At 42.5% G+C, this 23550-nt stretch overlaps 1 protein-coding gene across 2 annotated transcripts in view; it reads right to left on the reverse strand.

The window, feature by feature from the left end:
- RAB30 (RAB30, member RAS oncogene family) overlaps positions 1 to 20976 on the reverse strand; it is a 98964-nt gene extending 77988 nt beyond the window's left edge. The window contains exons 1-2 of one of the 2 annotated variants that reach the window (XM_075546368.1): positions 20781 to 20976; positions 17525 to 17576 (exon numbers count right to left, since the gene is read on the reverse strand). The gene's annotated coding sequence lies outside the window, so the exon portion shown is untranslated. The remainder of the gene's footprint in view (positions 1 to 17524; positions 17577 to 20780) is intronic. The other variant, XM_075546367.1, reaches the window with a different exon arrangement.
- Between the last annotated feature and the right edge of the window lie 2574 nt (positions 20977 to 23550).

The raw sequence follows: 23550 nt of genomic DNA on the forward strand, positions 1-23550 counted from the left end.
CCGCTAATGGGTCCTAACTGCTGATCTTGTAGCTAACAGCCCAACTCTAAGCCCCCACATATGCCACCAGAGCTCCTACAGCACCTTCAATCACGTTGGGAAGATGACAAGGTAGTAAGTTACATGACATCTTAGACATTCGGTGGCAGTCAGAGTACCTTAGTGGACACAGCATGGTATGTGCAGGTGAAGTCTTGCTTCACTTAACAGTCAGGTGACTTTTCTGTATCTGTTCATTGAGGCTATTAATAACTCCAGAGTTGTTGGGGATATGAAACCTGCCAACATACATAAAGTGTTCCGCATAGCATCCAGCACCATGTGCTAAACAAATGTTTACTGAATGAATCACGAATGAGTCCCTGCCCCACATACCACAGACCCATGAACCTGGTTTAGACTCGGCATTTTATTCTCGACCCACATGAAAGGTGACTGGGATCACCTATAATTACAGAAGCAGGCACTGAGAGCAGTGTTCTTTACTAGGATTGGAATTTAAAGCCACACCAAGTAGTCTGTATAACTCTGCTCACTGTCACCTTCAGCTGGATTACCCTTCCTACCTTTCTACTTAATGACCAAGTCGAGGTCGCAGTCATCTCTATAGTTCTTCTGGCATGTGACACATGACAGACATCAATAAATACCTAGCAAATAAATAAGACCGGACTAAGTTCCAAAGATACAGTTAGAGTGTAACCATGCTCCACACGAAATCATAAAGTGGCAGGCTGACACAGCTGAAAAGCTCAGGCTCTGCAGTGAGATGGTTCTGACTTCTGGGCCTGGGGCCTTATTAGTCATATGATTGAGACATGTTACTCAAGCTGCCGCGTTTCAGTTTCCTCATGAGTTGGATTTTTTTGCTGTTGCAACAATTACATGATAGAACATGAAAAACAGCTCACTGACGGCCCATCATGTGTGCAATCAAAAGATGTTTACCAATAGAGTCATTATAAAGTTGTACAATACAAGCAACTGATGCACAGACAAACATGTCCTTTAGCTTCCTGCCCATGATAACTTTACACAGAGAGAGTGGGCAGAAATTCCAGGCTAAACAACTTCTGGTTGACAACTTCTAAAGAGAACTGTCCTGCAGCAAAAAACAATGGATCTCGGCTGGGGTCGCCGGCTTTGCAATCTCACACCATGGAGTTGCAGCTGCAGAAGACAGACATTTGGCCACATCACAGGGACTGAGGTACATGCCTTGCTAGAGATCTGTTCACACCGCGATGTAGCCTATCCAAATCTCATAAATGAGGATTACTTGGGGGTGCTTTTAGGTTTCTTTGCTTGTTTTCAGTTCCTAAGAGAACTCTCTTTTTAGTTTAATCATTCGTGTTTGAGGCTTTTAGCCAAAAAAAAAAAAAAAAGAAGAAGAAGAAAGAAATCTTTCATTACAATTTCAGAACCAGTATTTCAGTCTTGTCTCAAAGTGAAATTTAGCTCCTCACCCCGAGTTCCTATAAGACATGAACTCTTTTGGAGGTTGCTGCCTGAATCTTCCAGGCCAGAATATTCTTGGCTCTTAGAAAGTAGAGCCAAGAATGTACCCACTTGAAGGACCCGTTAAAGTTTCTTTTGGTGTTTTTTGTTTGTTTAATTTTTAATTGTTTTCCTATCAAAACAATTAACATTTGGCATGGCTAATTAAAAAGGCTCTCTGACAATAAACTGGAGACTCAGATGTGTGGGTTGGGGAGACGGAAAGGAAGAAAAAGAGCACGTAAGCAGAAGCCCAAACTCTAGTACTAAAAAAATAAAACTCTAGTACTGGCCCAAATATGGCTAAAGGAAAAGTAACCGTAACTCCTAGCTCTGTTAGGATAACCTGCCTTCATGTAACTCACACTGTGGCAGCCATGATTTGGCAAGTGGATAATTAACTGACTTGATGTTTATGCCTCTGCAAGACTTTGCAATTAGATGAATTTATAAATAAAGAGGGAAATTCCTCATTTCAGACTACATATCCCAAACTTGTTTTAGAACAATATGGTCACCATATGTCGCATGTCAATTTTAATTTAGATCCCAAATAATGGCAAAAAGCCCACTGTCTGCCTTCCCCCACCTAGGATTCTCACATAAACATCAAGGCCAGCAACATGACATTCATCATACTAAGTTATTGATCTTTATCACACACACACACAGCTTCATTTAATCCTCATAAAAACTATATCCTATAAGTATTGGCATCTTCCATAACTCTTTCTTTTTTTTTAAACGTTTTATTAGGGGCTCATACAACTCTTATCACAATCCATACATACATCAATTACGTAAAGTACATCTGTACATTCATTGCCCTTATCATTTTCAAAGCATTTGCTCTCCACTTAAGCCCTTGGCATCAGGTCCTCTTTTTTTCCCCTCCCTCCCCGGTCCCCCCTCCCTCAGGAGCCCTTGATAATTTATAAATTATTATTTTGTCATATCTTGCCCTATCCGGCATCTCCCTTCACCCCCTTTTCTGTTGTCCATCCCCCAGGGAGGAGGTCACATGTAGATCCTTGTAATCGGTTCCCCCTTTCCAACCCATTCACCCTCTACCCTCCCAGTATCGCCACTCACACCCCTGGTACTGAAGGTATCATCCACCCTGGATTCCCTGTGCCTCCAGCTCCTATCTGGACCAGTGTACATCCTCTGCTCTATCCAGACTTGCAAGGTAGAATCAGATCGTGATAGGGGCATGGGGAAAGCATTTAGGAACTACATGAAAGCTGTATTCTTCATCAGTGCTATATCGCACCCTGACTGACTCATCTCCTCTCCTAGATCCCTCTGCAAGGGGATCTTCAGTGGCCGACAAATGGGCTTTGGGTCTTCACCCTTCATTCACTATGGTAAGATTTTTTTTGTTCTGATGATGCCTTATACCTGATCCCTTCAACACCTCGTGATCGCACAGGCTGGTGTGCTTCTTCCATGTGGGTTTAGTTGCTTCTGAGCTAGATGACGCTTGTTTATCTTCAAGCCTTTAAGATCCCAGATGCTATCTCTTTTGATAGCTAGGCACCATCAGCTTTCTTCACCACATTTGCTCATGCACCCGTTTGTCCTCAGTGATTGTATCATGGAGGTGTGCACCCAATGGTATGATTTATTGTTCTTTGATGCCTGACAATTGATCCCTTTGGAACCTCGAGATCACACAGGCTGGTGTGTTCTTCCATGTGGGCTTTGTTGCTTCTGAGCTAGATGGCCTTTTTACCTTTCACTGTGAGTTAACTTCAAACTTACATAAGAGCTGCAAGAATATTACTAAGAATTCATATACACCCTCCACCCAGACTTCCCAAATGTTATTATTTTACCACAGTTTCTTTATCATTCATTGTGCATCGATACCACTTTATGTCTAAATATTCAGTATTTCTAACCAAAGTCAGGATAGTACTATTGATGTGATACTATTATCCAATCTCAACTCTGCCTCAAAATTTCCCAAATGACTAAAATGATGTCCATTATAGCAAAAGGAAAAATTCCTTCTCTGGCCCAAGATCCAATTCAGGGCCATACACTGCTTTCAGTTTTTGTCTCTTTGTTGGCGGTATTCTCTGCTGTCGAATGCGCCCTACTGGCATTACTTGGAATTCCAATGTGAGAACACCATGGCCATAAAACCAGGCCCTCTGCCTTTGAGTCCATTCTGGCCCATACAGATCCTACGCGACAGAGTATAAGTTCCCCCCTAGGTCCCCGCCAAACTATAAGTCTTCATGGAAGCAGACTTTGTGACACCTTTCCCAAAGAAGAGCTGGTACATTCAAACTGCTTTTTGGTTAACAGCCAAGCACTTCAACCACGCAGCCACTAGGGCTCTATCATGGCTACAGAATTGCTTATGATAGCTCTGATCTTAAGAACTAAAATAGTCCCAATGATTCTGTCTCTAAAACTGCTTCTAACAAGTATGAAATCCTGAAACCAACACTTTACATTGAAATCTCCAACCTTCTGGGCAACGAAACAGATAACCGGAAAGGAAATGTCAGTTGATGCAAAGTCAAAATTGGCAAGTCAGAACAGCAGGGCTGGTTCATATCCCAAGAACCAGAGGTCCGAGTGTTAGGTAGCCAGAATAGGGGCTAATGAGTTGTCTCCCCAATGCCTGCATAAGGCCACAACAAAAGGGATGGAGTGACATTTGGAAGGATCCAAACTGAGCATACTTAGACACAAGCCCCCTAGCCCTAGGTGGGTGGTGCAACTGTTGAAAGGTTGTCTGCCATCAAAGGCAATCAGACCTTTTGTCTGTCCCTCCCTAAGCAGGACCCACTCCCTTCTGAAAAGGATAAAGGATTGTTTCCCTGGAAAAGAGCTCAGACACCTAAGGTCAAGCCACCTCAGGGATGACCAAGGTTAGGCTGCCATCTTGACTCTAGAACCCTCCGATCTTGTCACGTATGTGCCTCCAGTACCACCCCTTTCTATTGCATGCACACCCTAGCTCGTCCCCCTCATGTTACATGTATGCCTCTTGCACAACCCCTTCCTGTTAGGTGTGTACTTACTGTGGCTTGCTTGTCCGAGATTCTATAAGTCTGTGAGTCAATAAAGCAGGCTCTCATCCTGGTTCCGGTCATCATGGAGAGGTGAGCCCTTGCATGCTTTGTCTGAGGTCTCTTTCATTTACCCCTCAATTACACAACTGCCCCTTGGGCCCATTCGGTTGTGGGGAAGATGGTCCCCTCCCCACAAGGATGATTATAATATAAAAGATGAAAAGTGAAGATCATTGAGAGAAATGAGATTCCTCATACATTGCTGATGGGAATATAAATGGTATGACTCCTTCGGAAAACATTTTGCAGTTTCTCACATGGCTAAGCATAGTATTACCACTTCATCCAACATTCCACTTTTCCACATATACCAGAATAAATGAGAACATGTGTCTACACACAAAATTCGTATGCTAATGTTCACAGTAGCATTATTCACAATGGCCAAAAACAGAAACAACTCAAACATATATTAACCGATGAATGGGTACATAAAATGTGATATGTGTGTATACCACATATATATTATATATATACCACACACACACATATATACATCTAAAATGAAGTCCCTGCATGGTGCTAACAGTGAACATATTTGGCAGCTAACCAAAGGGTTGGAAGTTTGAGGCCAACCAGAGGTTCCTCAGCAGAAAATGCTAGTAATCTAAAAAACCAACAAGTCAAAAACTTATGGAGCACAGTTCTACCCTGAAAGACACACAGTCACCATGAGTCCTTATCAATGATATGCCAACTATGGTTTTACTTATATACATACAATAATATACTATTTGGCAATAAAAAGGAATGAAGTACACCTATTCCTCACTTATTAACTATTTTGTTATCCAATAGTTCACATTTATAACGACTGAAAAATCTACTACCTGAAATATTTTGTGCATTAATGATGTAAGTGTGGCAGGATGAAGCGAGAGAAACAGTGGCTGTGAAGGTAAAGCTTCTGTGTCAACTTAGCTAGCTCATGATTCTCTGTGGTTTTACAGTTATATGCCAGTGTAATTTAGCAGTTATATAATGAGGCAGTCATCCGACAATTTGTGATCTAATGTGATATTCCTCCATTTTCTCATAACACCAATTTTCACAAAACCACCTGTCCCAGGAACCTGAACATATTTATATAGGAAGAATGGGTGTGCTGATGCATGGGATGACATGGATACTCCTTGAAAGCACCATGCTATGGGAAAGCCATCAATCACAGAAGGCCACACATATTGTATGATTCTCATACATGCAATATCCAAGCTAGGCAAATCTTTAGAGACAGAAAGTAGATGAGTGTTTGCGGAAGAAGAGAGAAGATAGTGAGCTGAGGGAGGGGTACAGGTTTCTTTTGGGGGTGATGGAAATGTTTTAAAATTGGTTTGGGTATTGGAACACAGTTCTGCGTGCATGCTAAGCGCAACTGAATGAATAATTTAAGTAGGTAAATTGTGTGGTATGTGAGTTATATTTCAATAAAGCTGGTTTGGTTGTTTGGTTGTTTTTTTTTAAGAGTGTGCTATTACAAAGGGAACCTTGAGAAATCTCACTCCACCCACACACCCACTACCTATTCTTACCACCCTCCACCAGTAGTCACTTTTATTAATAGTTTTTTATAGTTCCAGGACTTTTTGAACCAATTCAAATATATTTCCGTCTCCTCCTTCCCACCCAACCCCTGACACACCGCCCCCCTTTTTCACAAAACATACATTTCTGCACCTTCTTTCACTTAATCTATATCGGAAATCTTTCCATAAAGATTTAAAGAAAGAAAAAAAGAAAAATAATTTTTTAAAGACTCAAAGAAGTCCTGATTTCCATAAAGATTTAAAGAATCTTTAAATTAAAAAAATTCCTGATTTCCTGTTTGTAGTTTCATGGTTTTCAGCTGTGTCACGCACCTAATTATTCAACCATTCTTTACTGATGCAAACCTAAGGCTGTTTCCAATCATTTGCTATTAGCAACAATGATGCAATGATTATGCTCTTTTTAAATCAGTTTCAGTGGGAAAAAGTGTCCATGGACAGATTGGAGGCAGTATGGAATAGCAGGAACCACTAATCTGGTATGGTCAGGACATCCTGGCATCTCTTTTTTTAAAAAATATCAACCCAAATCCACTGTCCTGGAGTTGATTTCAACTCCTAGTTCCCACCTCGAGCAACGTGCACCCACCCACAGGCTCCCTAGCACACAGTGGCTGGCAGGTTCAGCGACTAACTTCTGAGTGAGCAGCCCAGTGCGTAACCACGGAGCTCCTTCCCTGGCAACGCTGCTACCAGTAACCCTGGAAAGCTATTTTTATTTTCTGAGCTTTCATTTCCTCACATGGAAAATGGGCAAAATCCCACCTGCTTTATAGGTTTGCTTTTCAGGTTAACCACCAGCCACTCCGCAGGAGAAAAGACAGGGCTTTCGCCTCCCATACAGAGTTCAGTCTCGGCAACTCAGGAGAGGTACTTTGACCTTGTCCTCTAGGGTGGCTCTGAGTCAGCGCTGTCGCAATGGCAGTGAGTGTTTGTCTCTGCTAGGCTGACCAAATCTGGAGCTGAAGTATAAAAAGGTATAGTGCTGGTAATGAATTACCAAATATTGGGAATAATGAAAAATCTATAAATCTAATAAGGGGAAAAGGACAGAATAAGCAAAAACTAATCTATCATAACATTATTAGTAAATAGAGAAGGGAAGAGAGAATTAGAAAATCATATTTTTACAACCACCAACTGATTTAGGCCCACATTATTAATGTTGACAAAAATACATTAAATGAAAGTTGAGGGACAGGATATTCAAACAATCTCAGAGTGTCAATCCACAGATAATTCTATTAACTACAAAGGGAAGCCAGCTGCTTTACAACAAAGAGACCTGGTGGCTGCCACCTGTGGTAGTTACATAATCTGGTGTCAATTTGGGACTTGAGAGGATTATGAGTGAAGGGGTGGAGTCTGGCTTGTCAATCAAGATCTAACCAATGAGGCCTCTGTGTGGGCATGGCCTTCTCCTGAGAAGACACTTCTCTCTCTCTGCTCACTCCCTTCGAGATACTCTCCTGACAAGATATATGGCGCTACACCTGGGAGCTGGAGAAGCCACATGAACCTACGCTGATGCATCCAGAACTCTGGAGGTGGAGAACCCACTTAGAGTCCCCTGCCAGCACTGAGATGCTTACAATGCCACTGGATTCAGAAGACTTCCAACCCACTGACCTGTGATCTTCCTGAATCAGGCATCATTTGCATGTGTTTCGTGAGTCTGAAGAGGACCTTATAGATTGGTATCGGACATACAGGCTAGTATTAAACTTATGGACTTGATCTGGATCGAGCTGGGATGTTTTCTCAATATTCAATTGCTCTTGTATATAAACCTTTCTTATACACATATGAGTGTGTAGGAATTTGTTTCTATAGTCTACCCAGAGTAACACACCACCAAAGAACCAGTCCTCACATCACCAGTGAGTTACAAAAGGACAGTGTGTCTCCCGTGATGCAAAGGGTGCACCCATCGTCTCCAGGGAATTTTTTTTTATTTAGAATTTTGTTATTGTGGTATGCAGTTATATAGCAAAACATTTTGCCAGTCCAACATTTTTACAAGTACAACTCAGTTACATTCATCATGTTGTATACTATAATATACTGTTTTTGTGTTTGTGTGCGTGTGTGTAATTCTTACCACAAACGTTTAACCTGTATTGAATAATGAGAAAACAATGACACAAATCTAATATATAGTCTACACTACAAATGACATGGAATCTTAAAAATTTGCACTGTCATAAAAGGCACATACAATAAAGGGAAGCTGTATTGTGTTGCATTAAAAGAAAGTATGAAGTGACACAACTACCTTGGGTAAATACTGGCTCAAAAATTTTTAACAAAAATTTTTAAAGTTATAGAATTATTAGAACTTGGGATTCCGAAAAAAATATTATTTCAGGGTAATGGTGTTGAGGTTGTGTAGGAAATTGTCCTTGTTCTTGGGAGATGCAGGCTCGGGTACTTAGAGATTGAATGCTGCGATGTCTACAACCCATTTTCAAATGGTCGGCAAAAAAGCACAGCGTGTGTGTGTGTATGTGTGTGTGTGTGTGTGTGTGTACTCAGAATGCAAATGAACTTAGATGAAGGTGTATGAGGTGTGAATTCACAGTTGTAATTTTTTCAACAGCTTTGCTATTTTTCAAATTACACTGGTAGAAAACACAAAGCATGTAAGTCATCAGTAGGTGCTACATGGTTCACAGGTATGTAGAAAATTCATTTCTTTATTCCTAGATTTATGGTAGATAGCAAGATCTATGTAAAAGTAGATGCCCCAACCTTGCTAGAAGCAGCTGGAGAAGCAGTGCGGTTTAGGTTTCAGAAAACCTACCTGGGTCTAAATCTGGCTCTAGGACAATTTTGTTGTTGTTGTTAAATAATTGAAAAAGAAAAAAAACAAAAACCATTTGTCCTTACAAAGAACGGTTTTCTGATCTATATGTAAAAACTAAGCTAAAACCTACCACCTAAAATTGAGATAATAAGACAACATACTCAATACACCTTTGTTGAATATCTTTCATTGAAGATCTCACTGACAGAGACTATACGCTTCGAATCAAAGGCAGAGGAGAGCTCCTGGAGGACTCCATCTTTGTTTCCCTACCAGGATGTCCCGCATGGGACCTCGAACCTAGCTTATGTTCACACAGCACTGACTGAAGAAGCAACAAGACTTATAAAAATACCTCCAAGTCACAAGGGGAATGTTATCATGGGCTGATGCAGCCAAGGACAGCAGTACTTTAACAAGCCCCTCATAGGGAGCCCTGGTGTTATGGGGTCGGCTGCTAGCTCAGGGTCTTCGGTTTGAATCCACCTGTGACTGGCAGGGAGAGAGATGAGGCTTTGCGCTCCTGTAAAGATCTAGACTTTGAGTGTCAGAAACCCCCAGGAACCATTCTACTCTGTCCTTGAGTTGGAATCGACTTGATGGTTGAGTTTGATTTGATTGGTTTTTATTTGTCTGTGGAAGTTTTGATCCTCGCAATACCTTCTATTTATTTTATAGATGAAGAAACTAAAGCTTGAAAAGATACACTGCCTATAGTTTCACATAGCTCAAGTTGCCATTTTCTCCACCCAGGAACAATAAGCAAATAAACTCCTGACTCCTGAGCCTCACAATCTCTTCCTCGGGAACTCTGCCTGGGAAGAAAGTTACTGGCAACTCCTAAACTTACACCTGCTCTCAACAGAAAAATGAGAAAAAGCTGCCAAAGGCACATGGCATCTATTAAAATCCAGAAAGATGAATCGCGAGGGCTTCTAATCACCTACCTCGGCAATCTAAAAGTGGGAGCTGTCAGCTACTCAAATTCCCCTTCCCAAAGGAGCTCCATAGAAGAGGCTGTTTTTTTCTTAAGGTTGATGAGGTCCAAATGTTAGTGAAGCTAAAGGTAACTTAAAAGTAAAACTTTTCTGCAGAACTTTTTTGGGGAACTCTTGGCTGCTTCACTGTCTCAGTTCACTTTTTAAACGCTATGCACTGTGGGAGCAGAGCTCGTGTACTTTGTTTCTATTTCCAGGCATTTCCTTATTCTTTACCATCAACCTGTAGCCACCAAACCAACCAGCAAGAACTTTGTGATTCTGCTTTTGCTCACTTTCTGTCCACTCTCCACAACTCCCCTCTCTGGAAGAAAATTGCACCTAACAGTAGAATGCTGACGCCCAAACCAAACCAAATTCACCGCCATCCAGTTGATGCCAACTCACAGCGACCCTACAGGACAGGGGACAAGGGTAGGCCTGCCCCTGTGAGTTTGCAAGATGGTAGGAAGTAGAAAGCTTCATCTTTGTCCCATGGAGCGGCTGATGGTTTCAAACTGCTGACCCTGCAGTTAGCAGCCCACGAAGTCACCATTATGCCACCAGAGACCCTCCAAGGTCTGCAGAAAAGGCGCTCTCCCACAGTGTTCACACGAATTTAAATGAGAGGCAATTAAAGGGAAACTGGTCAACCCTTTGCATCCAGCATTTCCACCCCTCTAAGTCTATCCTGGAGAAACATTCCTCCAGCTCACCCCAAAAGGCCGCGCACACACAAACCGTCACTGCAGAATAGTTTCCAATAGCCATGAAAATGAGTAAGTTTGAGCAATATATGGAAACATGCGCAAACGCTCACAATAGATTAAGCAAAAGATGGCAAGCTACGGAACGTGTATAGTAATGATATTGTTAGGAGATGTATAGAAAAAAAAGGTGACAGGAAACTCGGTCGATTATCTTTATGGAGTGGAATTAAGGAGCAGTTCAAGGACCACAGTGGCGTTGTGGATTCCACTTTGGGCTGCTAACGGCCGGGTCGGTAGTTTGAATCCACCCACTTCTCTGTGGAAGAAAGATGAAGCTTCCTGCTCCTGCAAAGATTTACCACCTTGGCCATGCAAGGGGGCAGCTCCACTCCGTCCTCTGCGCTAATCCTAAATTGCAATCAGCTGAGTGGCAGTGAGTTTGGTTTTCGGGAAGTCCTTTCCATGATAGAGTGACAGCTGTAGATGTTTTCATTCTCATACAGTGATAGGATTATGCTTAGAAAAAAGCATAGATGATCATTTACAATATGCCTCAAAAGTGGTATTCCAGCTCATACGCTGGTTTAATACTTAAAAAGATCCAGAAAAGCACTGCCATCTGTACCAGTCACTGATGTCTTCTAATTCTGCGGCAAACTTCTTTAAGAGCACATTCAGGAATAGCAACCGATCTCTTTACACCAGTGTGCACACATGCCAGTTTACATGGATGGACCACTTTTACAATAAAGAAATATGCCCTTGTTACATATTAGCTACCATGCACTTTCCATGAAAATGTTCACATTTTTAAAAAGTCAATGATCACATGTCACCTTTGGTCGGCACAGCTCTTTATTCAGCTCGAGTTTAGCTCTCCCTGACTGCCATGGGGTCAATGCTGGCACATAGCTACCCAAAGGACAGGGTAGAATTGTCACCGTGAGTTCCCAAGGTTCCTACAAGTTTCCATCAGTCTGCTTTAATTTTTGTTTTGTTTGTCTTTCTTAACACTGACCCTTTTGAAGATCAGAAACCAGCTGGTTTTCATTATGCCCCACAGTCTGAATTTGTCTGATTTTTCCTCGTGATTGAATACATTCAAGTTCACTATTTCAAATGAGAATGTATATTGATGTCAGACTGTCTTCTTATACACTGTTATCTTTTCCTTCATTTTGTCAGTAAGACTATGAAGCAAGCATTGCTTAGTAAATATGTTAGAAATAATATATATGTAAAATTTTACAAACATCTATCCTCAGCTGCTCTTTCACAAAGACACTAAGTCCATTTAATGAGCAATAAGTGGTGCTGGGAAGATTAAATTTCCACGTGAAGAAAAATGAAACTGGATCCAGACCTCATACCATACAAAAAGAAAAAATTCTAAATAGATTAAGGACCTAATTATGTATGCTACAATTATAAAACAATTTAAATTAAAAGCAGGGCAACACTGACAAACCTAACTTTCAACCATGGATTACTTATAAAAAAGTGCAAGTGATAGAAGAAATAAAAGGGGCTTGATTGTACAACTCTTAGTATGATTGAACTCTTGAATTACATGTCAATAAAATTGATTTTTTTTTTGTTTTTACACTTTACAAAGACAATGAAAAAGCAAGCTACTAATTGGGAAATTATCTTCAGAAACCATATAAGTATATCTGAAAAACTGCTGAACACACACACATAAAACTTTGAAAACTTACAACAAAAAGACAACCCAATTATAAAGTCGGCAAAGCACTGCAATAGACATTTTACCAAAGAGGATATTCCAATGGCCATGAAGCACATGACATGAGACTCAGTGTCATTAGTTATCTAGATCAATTGCTACTGACCCAGAGTGACCCTTTAGGACAGTACAGACCTGCCCGTTCAAGTTTCCAAGAGTGTAAATATTTACAAGAGCAGAAAACCTCAACTTTCTCTTGTGGAGCAGCTGGAGGATTTGAACTGCTGATCTTGAGGTTAACAGCCTAACACAGAATCTACTATGAAATCAGGGTTCACTCATTAAGCCACCAGAGTAGCTGTTCTCAACCTGTGAGTCACGACCCCTTTGGCTTTGGGGGGTTGAACAACCCTTTCACAGGGATTTCCCAATTCATAACAGTAGTAAAACTACAGTATGGAGTAGCAACGAAAATAGTTGAGAACCACTGCACCAGAGGGACACAAATCAACATCAAATGAGATACTATTTCATTCTTCCTATGGTATTTTTGGTGTTAAATGTCTTTTTTTTAATGTCCTTTAGTTTATAAGTTGAAATGAGAAAAGATACTTTTAAAATATCCTAACTTTAGAAAAATAACTATCCCAACAAACGATCCTTGAACTAACTACAAAAAAAGAAAAAGAACTATTGTCAATAGCACCTCTCACCCCATTTCACTTTGCGTTGTCATTTTCTTCTCGATAAAATTCCAAAGCCTGAGTAATGACTTAGGTAACTTTATAGAATTACAATGATTTTTGAGAAAGTGACTTAGGTAAAGGAAGTTCAACCCTAAAATAAACCACATCTGAAATATTTCTGAATTTCCCTAAAAGTCATCTGAAGATATCTCACATTGCCTTCTTCCAATGTGTTGATATTTCCTGCTTTTGAATGGACCCTTGATGACTAACTTAACTCACTTGAACCAAAACCACGCACTCACTGGCATGGAGTCGTAGGGCAGGGTAGAACTGCCCTACTGTAGAAAGCCCCGTCATTCTCCAGAGGAGCAGCTGGTAGTTTTTGAACTGCCCACCTTGTGGATCGCAGTCCAATGGTAACCACCGAACCATCCACAGGGCCCCAAATTTATGCAAGGAATTCTATTAAGTGCCTGGGAAGATAACCTGGGGAGAGAGCTCTTTCTCACCTTCATAGTACAGGCCCCAAACCAAAACCAAAGTCACTGCCATCAAGTCAGAGCTCCCCAATCACTTTGTGGACCCACACCCCAGGAAGAAGGAATGTTCCGGAGACTGTGCACTAGTAGCAATGGAATTAATTATTTATGTGCATAATTAATTGTTTATGTTTGTTTTCCTGATCTGAACAAATTCTTCCAAAGCAGCCACTAAGTGTTATATCTTTAGCATAGTATTTACTATATAGCTGGAGGGTGGGTATAAATTAGCAGAAAAACTACAAGCACTTTTTAAAAACAAAGTCATGATTTTATTTATTTACTTTTCAATAAGTGTACATCCTTGAGGGATACAAGATCATATGGATTCTGTGTCCGATGGCCTCAGGAAAACAGGCTGCTTTGGAATTTGGCCCAAACCACGTCACTGTTTCCATAGGTTTGAGTTATCTTTCCCCAGGTGACACTGGTTTTGTTAGGTTTGCTGCCAGGAATCGCTGTGCTCTTCTTTGCTTTATACACAGGACATCTCTTGCCTAAATAGAAATCCACTTCTTCTCAGGCATAAACACCTTTTAAGAAGAGTGTGTGCTCCCTCTGGTTCTGGAGATCCCATGTATTGCCATCAAAAATGGCCTTGGACCAGAGCCTTCCAGACACATTTGCCATTTTAGAAGTCCCGTTTGCAGCAGGCCTCCACTGGCCCCACGTTAGCGGAAAAGGGAAGGCAATACAGGTCCATTTTACAAACAAGGGATCTGAAGCTCAGAGGGAGTATGACACGTCCAGCATCCTACCCTGGTGTAGATGGTCTAGAGAATCTTCTACTTCATCATGTTGCATCAACGCCAGTCCCCTTCCTATGTTCTCTTTTTCTATAAATGGTCTCATCGTTTGCCTAAGTCAAAAACGTAAGTCATTCTTTTTTTCAATTTTTTTATTTTTGTTTTTTTTTTTTACATAAGTCATTCTTGATTCCCTCTGCTCCCTAGTTCCACACTCAATCTATCAACAAATCTTACCAACTTTAATTTTCAAATGTGGTGTCTCTCCAATCTTTTTCTCCAAGCTCTCTACCACCAGCCTAGATCCAAGACACCATCATCTTTCACTTCGACTTCAAAAATGAATTGCCACTTGGTCTCCACACGTTCACTTTGGCTAGTTCCCTTTCTTCTTCACTTAACAACTATTCTGATATTTTGTTTATTTGTTACATATATCTGTATCAATCGATGCTCTGCTAAAGAAAGATGAGGCTTTCTACTCCCCAAATGAGTTACAGTCTTAGAAACATAGAGGGGCAGTTATACCCTGTCCTATAGGGTTGCTATGAGTCAAAATTGACTCTATGTCAATAAGTATATAGTATAGTAATAGTATAGAATAGTATGTATACACACATACTGTATATTATATGTTAAATATTATTGTATGCATATACGTACATACTCAGGAAATGCTGTGGGTTAGATATGGGGGTGCTAACTGCAAGGTAGGCAGTTTAAACCCACCAGCTGAGCTGTGGAAGAAAGCTGTGTGATGTTATCTGTTCTTGTGAAGACGTACAGCCTCAGAAAACTTAAATAGTGTTAGAAGCTACCAGAAGGTAGTGGGTTTGGGCTAATATGCAGTTTTACATATTATGCAGTTTTGTGGTAAATTAGGGGCCTCCGCTGATATTCAGATCGGCTTATACTCGAGTATATATGGTATGTCAAAATTCACAACTTGTGTTAGATCAGAGAAAGGTGCCTATTGTCTACTACTAGAAAGCAATAGGAAAGTGGTAAGACTGCATCCTGTCAAAGGTGGGAAACGTGTAAGACCTGGAAAAACAAGGGAGTCCCGCAGAGTTCCGGCTCTCATAGGTTTCACTGTACAAGTACATAAAAAACAAAACATGTCAATTGAACAATCTTTACATTCATAATCCGATGGCATGGACTACGTTCCTCATGTTGTGCGGTCAGCATGATGTTTGCATTGTCGATTCAGCTACACAGTTGCCCTAGGAGGATCTCTGGGTGCAGTGGTGAAGAGTCAGGCTACGACGTGCAAGGCCAGCAGTCTGAAACCACAGCTGCTCTGCAGAAGAGTTATAGTCTCTGAAACACAAAGAGGCACTTCTACTTGTCCTAGAGAGCTGCTAAGGGCCACCTCCATGGCAGTGTGCTACTGTCCTTAGGATAAAGACAAAAATTGACCTGTGGTTTAAAAAGCTCTCCACTCTAGTCTCCAGCATCATTCTTATTTATTCTGGTCTCCTGCCCTTGCTGGGCCCCATATACAGCTGACCCTTGAACCACATGGATTTGGACTGCACGGGTCCACTTATATATGGGATTTTTCTCCTGCTGCTGTTGTGGTGAGCTCAGTGTTGGGAGTATACGCTTAAATTGTGTGGCAACTGATGCTAAGTGTGACGCCGATCATCTCCACTTGAGTAGTTCCCCTTGTAAGTGCTGGCCCCTTGTGGTAGTTACATAATCTGTTGTCAATTTGAGAGGATTAAGAGTGAAAGAGTGAAGTTTAGCCTGTCAATCAGGTGGCAGCTTGATGACCTCATTTGGAGAAGCTAAGGAGATAAATAGATCGCTTGAAGTGAGGCACTCGCTCACTCCCTGCAAGACATTATGGACAAGGAGCCTGATGGACTTACACTGATGCAGCTAGTGTCAAGCTGGAGGAACCATGAAGAGACCTCTGCCAGTGCTGAGATGCTTACAATGCTACTGGATCCACAAGACTTCCCACCACTGGCCTGTGATCGTCCTGCATTCGGTGACATTGCATGTGTTTCATGAGTCTGAAGAGGACTTTATAGATTGATATCGGACATATTGGCTAATCTCGGACTTATGGACTTGATCTGGACCGGGCTGGGATGTTTTCTCAATATTCAATTGCTCTTGTATATAAAGCTCTTTCTTATACACATGAGTCTCCCTGAATTTGTTCCTCTAGGCTAGGACTAATACATTATGATATAAAGCTCTTTCTTAGACACAGAACTCTCCCTGAATTTGCTTCTCTAGTCTACCCAGTCTAACACACCCCTTATCCCTCCATGCCTGCTAACCTGGAGAGATGAACTTCTCACAGGGAGATTAACAGCACACAGCACTTTAACTAAATATTCCTACGTTTGAACTCACCGTAATAGTGAGAGGAAAAGAAAAACCCACATATAAGTTAATGCTCAGATCAAACCCACACTGATCAAGAGTCAACCTACAAACTGTATATGGAAGAATCAAACACGTAAATTATAGATGGATTTTTCAACTTCTAGGGAGGTGGACACCACTAACTTCCTTGATCTCAAAGGGTCAACTAGACTGGCTGGCCTCGGTAAATCCTCATTCTTGCATGCCCTTGTACTTGTGAACATGTAGTTCCCTTGGCCTGAAATCCTTCTCCTCCTGTTTACACACCTCCCATTGCAACTGAAATTACTCCCACTCACTCTTTAAGTCTCAGCTGAAATGTCACTCCCCACAGGAATATTCCTGGATTCCTCCAAACTAAGGGAGAGACCCAAGTTCTGTACTCCCATTCCACCTCGTAGAACACGTTTGTAAGTGGCCTTCATCACACTGTAATCAATCAACTGTTCAATGCTTGTCTTTCCGACTAGAACATATGCTTCCGGGGGGTCTGGGAAATGTCTCTTCACTGATGTCTCTGCAGTGTTTGACACATGTGCTGTACAGTTAATTCTGACTCGTGGCAACCCCACGTATGTTGCAAAAGACATGTGCTCCATTGAGCTTTCAATGGCTGATTTTCCAGAAATAGAACACCAGGTCTTTCTTCTAAGGTACCTCTGGGCAGTGTCAACTCTCCAATCTTTCAATTAGCTGGATAGTACATTAACTGCTTGCACAGTAGTTGCTCAATATTTGCTGCGAGAAAGAGAGCTTGGGGGCAAATGATAGAGGCTAGAAGATCAGACCAAGTAATTCAAGGGACAAGAATCATGACACCTTTGCAAAAAGTGAGACAAAAAGACTTACAGTTATCACAGAGACAGGAATGACAGGGTAAACGTATCCCCCTATTCAGCTCCTAAAATGTTAAAAAAAAAAAGCTTGAGTGGGTGAGGAAACATTTCAGAAGAAGCAAAATAGAAACAAGAAGGTGGTGAGAAAGAGGTCTAGGGGCCACTGTCTGAATCTGCCTGTCATGCCAGTTGCCTCGGATGAGGGGCACTTAGATTTCCCGTCCGAGAGCAGCACAGCTGGGAAACAAGCAGACGTGACCGCACCAGCACACCTTCTCCTCAGCCAGAGCTACCCCACGGCAACATGGTTTCCTTGCCTAGACAAAGAAGACCAACCATCAGGAGAAACAAATTGTTTCTTCAAGTATCTCCAAAACACAAACTAGCAGTCTGGACCCTGGGCTCTCTCTTCAGCTCTCTACAGGGAACAGGAAGGAGTGGAGGAAGAGAGCCTTCCATCAGCCACTAGAACTCACATTTAAGAACCAAACAATTCAATGAGGCAGAAGCCACTGAAAGTCGGGTTATTCTTTGGTTAAAGCCCTAGTGACAGAGCGGTTACACCTGGAGCTACTAACTGCAAGGTCAGCAGTTTGAAACTACCAGCCTCTCTCCGAGACAGAAAGCTGGGGCTTTTCCTCCGTGAAGAGCTGAGTCTCAGAAACCCATGGCGGCAGTTGTACCTGTCCTATACAGCCACTGTGAGACACTATCGACTGGACAATAATGAGAGTTTCATCCTTTGGGAGAAGAGTCTTGATGGCACTATCAGGAAAGTGTTGGACTGCTAATGACAAAGTCAGCAGTTCAAACCCACCAGCCGGTCCAAGGGAGAAAGATGAGATTACCTGCTCCCATTAAGATTTACAGCCTTAAAACCCTACATAGTCACTATGGTTCTGAATACACTGAGGATGCAGAGTCATTCTCTGGAAAGTATGGGCACTCTCTCTGTGAAAGCCTTTCAAAACCCTGAGAACCTATCTCAAACTCACTGCCATCGAGTAGATGGCAACTCATATCAACCCTACAGGGCAAGGTAGAACTGCCCCCGTGGGTCTCCGAGATGGTAACTCTTTATGGAAACAGAAAGCCCCATCTTTTTCCCTTGGAGAGAGGCTGGTGGTTTCAAACTGTGAAACCTTGCAGTTAGCAGCCTAATGCATAATTGCTACACCACTAGGACTCCGCTATGCCACAAGAGCACCTGACCTTTGCCTATCGACAGCTTTAGTACGGGTGCCAGTGAGAAGGGGAAAGTGGCATGGCTTCAAGTGAAATATTCTATTGTCCACATGCTACTGGGAGCAAATTAGGTTTGTCACAAGGGATGACAAGAGCTGGTGTCACTCATCCCATGAAGCACCAAGAGCAGGAAAAAGAAAAGGCAAAATTCTTCAGAGGGGACTCTATAGTATAAATCGTCACAGTCTACCCTAGACCCACCCTGAGTCCCTGGATGGGGAGGGGAGTGTTTCAGAAACTGTTAAGAGACTCAGAGAAAGAGATGATATAGCGGTGATAAAGGGGAGATGCAATCGAGAGGAAAAATGAGGATAGCAAAAGGAGAGACAAACTTGCAGAGGCATAAAGGTGTGGGGGGAAAGGCCAAAGGGAGAAGGCAGAGCAGAGGAGAAACATGAGGAGAAGCTAAGGTCAATCCTTGCCTAAACCTGAAAGCTGCTCACTCCACCCCCATAACTTTGCTACTACACAGTCCACACGGTGGCTGTCCTTGGCATTCTGTCAGACCAAATCCATTGCCATCAAGTCCAATTCCAACTCACGGAGACCCTACAGAACAAAGTAAGAAAGCCCCAGGGGGGGTTCCAAGGCTGTAAACCTTTTCAGGAGCAGACAGCCGCACCCTCATTTCCCCCACTTACATTCTGTAGCAAGAAACATGTAATGAAGTGTCACTGAGCTCCAACTCTGGGATCCTGAGTCTGAATTTTAAAAAATGAGCAAATTGGTTCACTAACAAGGCAGTTCACAATGACTCTCCCCTGATGCCTGATGAGGCGTTAGCATTTTAGACTCCAGCATAAAATACTCTGGCATCTCTCCTTTTGACATTCCAAAAACGGGTGTGATTGACCCCAAGTCCATTCATTTTCAAGTTTGTAGATCTCTCAGCTAAGACTGGCCCCATCTGTTCTGGAGCCAGCCAGCCATTTATCTCCAAGTAACATATTTGTTGCAATAATCATCCCCATGACTCTTAAAGAGGAGAGGGAACATCATACCATTTAGAAGCCTTCTGTCCTGTTAAATGTGTCAGCTTGTTTAAAAACAAACAAACCAAAAAACCCTACAACTATGCTCTTCTGTTTCCCTGGCTAGGGTCACTCTTCCACAAGTACCTTTCAGTACCGGCAGACTACTGTTAAAGGAGCTTCTAACTTTCTTCATCTCTAACCTGTTCAAATGAATCCGAGCTTCCTTCATCCATCCTTTTCCAAACCGTTACTCTTGTATGAAGGAGACCGTGCCTCAGGAAACAGCCGCTCATCACGGTACCATTGTCAGTGGCAAGAAGCCTATTGCAATGTAATTTAAAACACTCGCACAAGCCCAAATCTGCCGGTTTCACTTCCAAACAATACTGAAATCCTGCAGTCAGAAGGGAAACCCCTTAACAAAAACGCTGCTTCCAGCAGCCTGAAAGAACGTTCCCCAGACACGTGAAATGTTCCCGACTGGTGCGGAGTGCACCATTAAAGGACACTGTCACCTCAAATCAGCAGGACAGAGACCTACACTCATCAAATAAAGACCCACAAAACTTAACCTACTCAGATGAAGCACGTTCGTCTCTAAAACAGCGGACGACCTAGAAATGCCCTAAAGTAGCGTGCGACCACATTAAATCACTGTCTCCATTTCTCCCCACGCATCACCCCTTCCCACTCCAACCTCAGCGCTTGGACCGTCAGTGACGGGACTGCAGCCCACCCCCCGGACCCCCTCAGGCTTCTGCTCTTCCACGACCACTTCCAACAGCCGGCTAAGCCCAGCCCCCTCTTGCAGCCTCAGAAAGGTTGAGGGGAGTTGCGAGTAGGGAATGGGCTGGCACGCGTCCTCGGCGGGGGAAGGTGGCTGGAGTTGTTCTTTGCAGTGACCCAAATTGCACGGCTCCCCCTCAGCCGCGCCGACGAGCGGAGCATCACCGCCCCCGAGCCCGCCCGTGCCCACCTTCCCTGAAGCCTAGAGAACTAAGCGGGAGTAATAACTTGGTGGAACCTCTGGAATCAATCACTTCAACTCACCTGGTTTGGGATTTTCCTCCCCACCCCAGGCATACACAGAAGTGATGTGCGAATGAGTCACCCACGCCAGGGAAGGTGCTGCGGCGTCCTGAAGTCCAAGAGCTGGAGCCAGGTCCTGCCCTGATGCTGCCGCTACTCCGAGCTACGCTGGAGCGGGCGGTAATCGCGAGCCCAGCAGCAGCAGCGGGAGCAGCGGCAGCGAGGGGGGGTGAGGGGGTGGGGGGGCGGACAGATCTTAGCACAATGAATGCAGTGGGGTTTTTGCAATGACATCATCCCTCTTAGCAAAAGGCCCCAATAGCCATGCTCGGGAGGGGTGCCTTCTGGGAAGTGTAGTCTTCTTCGGGCCTGGTGGGACGCAGACGTTATCGCCGGAACTACAATGCCCAGAATGCGCCGCGGTGGGACGCGCCCTGAGCCTGCGAAAGGGACCCGGCCGCCATATTGGGAGTGTTGGTAGGATTCGGCGGAGCTAGGCGGAGGTTTTAGGGAGCGCGGGAACCGGATGGTCGGACGGTGAGGACGGTGAGGTGGGGGACCTGCCGATGGGAGAGCTTCGGGTACGCATATGTGAACTTGGGAACTGGGGTGGCGGCCGGTCTGGAGGCTGGTGTACGGCGGGTGCAAATACGGCGTCTTGGGCTCCGAGGCTAAAAATGGCCCTGGGCCTCACAGCCTGGGTGCTATTGCATACAGCCCTGACGCTCTTTCTCGGTGTTACAGTCAGCGGTTTCAGGCAGTCTGTTTACTTCTGGAATTAGAGCATCTTATCAACCCGCTAGCAGGGTCCTCGGAGCGGTTCGTGTCTTTGTTGGACTGGGAGGTCCCCGGGCAGCGGCTTCCGCCCGAGGAGCAAGCCGTCCTAGCACGGATTTGAGATCGCGCGTTCTAAATTCATGTCTCCCATCATGTCATTTTTTTTCTCCCTCTCCTCAAGGTTTTGAACCTACTCTGTTTTAATTTCGTACAAGAATGCTTTGCAAATGGATCCAAAGAAATCGAGTTGGACGGTAGCCTTGCCGGGAAAAGGGACTAAGCTTTCGCCCTGCAAATAGGAGACAAGGAGACGTCTAACGAATTAAAACAGGGTTTTCCAACCTACCTGCTCTAGCAGTGCCGTGTATAAAGGATATTCTTGATAACGATCGTTTCTGGATAAACCTGGAGTCGAGACCTCAAGGATGCATCTCCATTTTACTTAAAAATATGTTCCGTGTTGAGTTTGTAGCTTATCAAACTCAATTTCATGTTGTTTGTGATTGCCATAAAGAAAGTGATTTTCGGGTTTATTTGATAAGCAAAGTACAGAGCTTTAAACTGTTTTGAACGTTACCAAACTATTTTTTCCAGTTATGTTACTAATATGTATTTGTTCTTTTTCAGAATCTATCTTGTGGAAAGATGGGAATTTTCCCCTCCTGTCTGAAGGGTTAAAAATGTTTCCTCTGTGCCTTCTGTCTCCACTCTCTTTTGCATATTATTCTGAAAGCAAAATTATTAATGAGTTACTTTTATTCATTGAAGGTATACATTTCTACTCTGTTAGGAGTTAATAACGTTGCACCAATAAATAGTTCCCGATCCTGCCATCAAAAAAAAAGAAGACTAGACAGCGATGTGAAAATTAAAGTGTGTGTCTCAAGTGTATGAAGGTGATGACTTCAAAAACAGTTGTGAAGAATATTCTTACATGTCATATTTCTAGGAACAGGTTACAAGATGAGTCATATTGTTTGATTTTGAAGTAAAGGCAGTATGTGTCTGTGTCATTTATCAATGAGTACAACCATGGAAAAGGTTCACATAATATTTTATATCAAAAAGCACCGACTTTGCAAGTAATGGTGGTAAGTATAAGAAAAAGAACAAAATATTTTCTTTTTTCATATCTATATTCAAAATTAAATTTTAAGCTTAAGGGGAGGAAAATAAACTTAACAGATGTGTATTTCAGCTTAGTTCAAACTTAAATCATTTGAATAGTTTTTCAGGAGTCTACTGAGCCTTACATTATACAAACTTGTAAGTCTTGTTCCTTTTTAAAGATTTCATTATCCAAGCACTAATCGCAGAGTTATACATGGAAGGCATATTTGTGAGGGTGGAAGAAAGCTGTAGTTCAGAAATTTTAATGTGAAAGAAATGAAGTCTACATATGTTGTGTGTTTAGGGAGTTTGTAGTTTCATCAGTCGTACAGGTCTAATGCATCTTACCATAATGAAATGAAGCCGATCTATTTAATATCTAAAAAATGATTTATTACTTGTCTTCTAGAAAAATAGTTGAAGCGTTGGTAAGGCCAGGTCCAGAGAGAGTTTAGTGTCCCGGGGAGAGATTAAGAAAACTTTACGTAAGTGGAACTGAGACGGCTATAGGGAGGTAAAGGCTTATGTTTTTTCATCTCCTAAAGTTAAAATAATTTGTATCATCATTATTAATAGCTCATTAAGGAATATTGAGTCCATTGATTTTAGGGCAAAGGTTGTTTTCAACAGGAGTGAGCATCAAGATTCCCTATAGAGCTCTAACAATATGTAACTGTTGCCTTCCCCGTTCCCATTGAATTGTTGATTGGAACTGGGTATCTTAAGACTACAGGTGAGTCTATTAAGGGTTGAGTGGCAAAGTTTCTTACTCCTTATGTTTATAATTTTGTAGTATGTGGGATCGTAGTAACAAAAGCTTTCACAAAGATTTTGGGTTTTGTTACATACTGCTTATTTAGTACAATTTAGTACTGCTTATTTCTTTTACCAAAAAGTCCCTGAG

The sequence above is a fragment of the Tenrec ecaudatus genome, chromosome 4, assembly GCF_050624435.1.
Source record: "Tenrec ecaudatus isolate mTenEca1 chromosome 4, mTenEca1.hap1, whole genome shotgun sequence".
NCBI lineage: Eukaryota > Metazoa > Chordata > Mammalia > Afrosoricida > Tenrecidae > Tenrec > Tenrec ecaudatus.